The sequence below is a fragment of the Monopterus albus genome, unplaced genomic scaffold (assembly GCF_001952655.1).
Source record: "Monopterus albus unplaced genomic scaffold, M_albus_1.0 scaffold153.1, whole genome shotgun sequence".
Classification (NCBI taxonomy): domain Eukaryota; kingdom Metazoa; phylum Chordata; class Actinopteri; order Synbranchiformes; family Synbranchidae; genus Monopterus; species Monopterus albus.
In genome coordinates, this window is record NW_018128033.1 from 50,755 (window position 1) to 53,780 (window position 3,026).

Here is a 3,026-nt window from a genome sequence, read left to right on the forward strand (position 1 = left end):
TTACCTACCAGGTAAATCAGGTTATTACCTTATTATTAATGGCAAGTGAAAATTCTGCCTCTTCTTCATTTCATTCCTAATTCTTCTAATTATACTGTATGTCTGCTGGTTATCGTTGTAAGATCTACAGCAAACTTTATTGCCAGATCTCTCTGGGTATTTTGAGATCAAATTTATATCGAATAGGGAGAGAAATCCAGACATTATTAGTAATATCTGTCAGTCAGCTGCCAGTCTGGACCACTGGCTGTATATGGGCAGTCTGACAGTGAAGCCACTGCAACACAATCGCCCCCTGGTGGCTGGTTGCAGTATAGGTAATAAATCCCACCCCCTAATGTTTAAGTGGATGAGGCATGAGCCAAACTAAAAACTGAGAGTGCAATAAATAAATAAAATTCCCAGAAATCACTTCTGTGGTGTTTGGTAGATATTATCATGCTGATGTTATTTGACGACATGAAAAGAGGTGTATCTTGGTGGATTTTGACAGCTTTGATTGGCAGGCCGATGCTGTCACTCCACTTCCAGTCACCACTGCACATTATCTGTTTACAAAAAAGCAAGATGACAGCTGCCAGACTCATAGTATTTTGGCTTCACTTTTGCATAGTAGGGGGAAGTATATACAGTCAATGGTGTGGACTGGCTGCAGCTTTGCAGTGAGAAAGTCAAACCAGTTATAGAAGGAGCTGCTGAGGCCTCACTGTTTCATGGTGTTGTAGGATGACTGTGCTGAGCTAAAGTCAGTCCACATAGGAAAACTCTTAGGTGCTGATGGTGGTTGACCTGAAGCATGTGAGGATGGCTGATTGGGCCAGATGTTGAAGATGTCTGCAAGGACAGGCTTTGATGGCATGAGCTGTGATTGTCTCGTCCTGCTGCTTTGCAGGGACTGACCATGAAGAAGGTCTTTCTCATACTATCTACAGTCACTTGCAGAACCCAGTCACTGGGGGGAGGGGCGCTCTTCATCGCCTGCACACTTTTTAATGTGTGTAGCTGCTTGTTTCCATCGTGCTTCTCCGTCTTTCCTTTCCCATCTTGTAGCTGTGTGCACATTTTATCTCATTCACCATGCTGGTTGATTCTGACTGTTCCAGTCTGAGAGTAGTTTCAGAATGTGTTTGGGATTGAGTTCCTGTAGGTTAACAGCAGGGAGAGCCCAGCTGGATATATGGTCAAATGATATTAACTGACACTACTGTCTTTTTTCCCCACACTTGTTCTTCTTTACAACATGGAGCATCCCCACTTCCTGGAGCCAGAACTACACCTATTCTGTAAAGGGAAAAAGGCTGGTTTTCGAATTTGAAGGGTACAATAAAGTCAAGAAGATTTTTGGATTTTATGAAATACATGGATGTGGTGTCTGTATTATACACACCTTAATGGTTTTTATGTGCATCCATAATGCTGAATTTATATATGTGTATATCAATCTAGCAAATAACACTTAAAAACAAAACACACTTAATCAAAACTGTGTGCTGTTATCTTCTGATATTGTAGCCCCTTGAGGAAGAGATATGGTTGAGATATTTTCCTTTTAATGCCTCTCTCCCTTGTTATATATATATATATATGAATAATCAGTTTGACTTATCAGCTGTGGTACTTACAGTTAATGCACTGTGCTTTATGGATGGAGAAGAAGGAGAAAAACGCTTTAGGAAGGAAGAGTTTGTGTGTTGTGTCTTCTCTGTTTCTTCTATATTTGTATGCACCTGTCCAGGTGTGCCTGTGTGTGCAATAAATGAACATATGCATGCAGGCTCACATGCGTCCATGTATACTCCACTGTGTGTCTAAGAGTAAGTACCTCGCTATTTCCTTTGTTCCACTTCAAAAACTGCCCACACACTCCAGCCGTGGGAGGTATTTCATTGTGCTGTGAGATTAGCTTGGCAGCTGCAAACGGTAATACATTTAGTCATGCCAACTTAAACAGAAGCAGAAACAATGAATACATAGCTGTAATTAAATAAAGCTCCTTCTCCAGCGTTATTGCTTTGTTGAATCAGAACGTTAATGTTAGATGAACGTGCAGTGTTGAGGTGACTGTTTAACTACAGTCAGAGCCCTGATGGTAAAATTGCACAGGTCACAAAACCAATCCAGCTCAATGTGACACATTTTCAGACTGATCCAGGTAATTTACATAGTGGCAGAAGATTAGCTTTTAAAAAAAAAAAGCTTAGCAAGCAGAGAAAAAAGACAGTGTGACAGAATGGTTCTTTTTAATTGTCAAACATACACTGATAAGCCAAAACATTATGACTACCCCTGCCTAATATGCCTTTGGCTCATTTGCTGCCAAAACAGCTCCAGCCCACCCAAGCATGGACTCTACAAGAACAACCTGGCACCAAGACATTAGCAGCAAGTCCTGTAAGTTGTGCACTGGAGCTGACATGGATCTGACTTGTTCTGGCATGTCCCCCAGTTCTGTCACCAGTTCACAGCTTGTCCTTCACCACTGCTGAATGGGAGTACCCCACAAGCCTTGCTCTGCAGTCATCTGGCCATTTCAATTTAAGTCTTATCAATTTCTGTCAGGTCTTATTTTTTCCTACAGCCAACATGTTAAATACAAGAACTAAATGTTTACTTAGCGTGCTGTTGTTACAAGAGCTCTTAGGGTTTTGGCTCATCTGTGTATACTTCTGTGAGTACTGTACAGCACTATACTCAATGCACACCCACAACATCATTATGAATGTATAAAATAGCATCATGGATGCCATACAACATTGCACACATCCAGTAGCATTATATATATAGTGACGTACAGCAGCTCACCATTACTTGCTGTAAATACTGTCAGCTGTTGTGAAATGTAAACTAATTCAAAAACATGAGGGAGCCACAAAAGTGAATCATGTCAACTTCACTGTCCACACCAGTTTTAATGCAACATCCTTTTAAATGTATAGTTGGCAAGTCAGCATAGTCTGTCCTCAGTCACTGATGTGTGCAAATATTTAAAAACCAGTTGTGATTTTGATGCCACTGTCTTTGACATA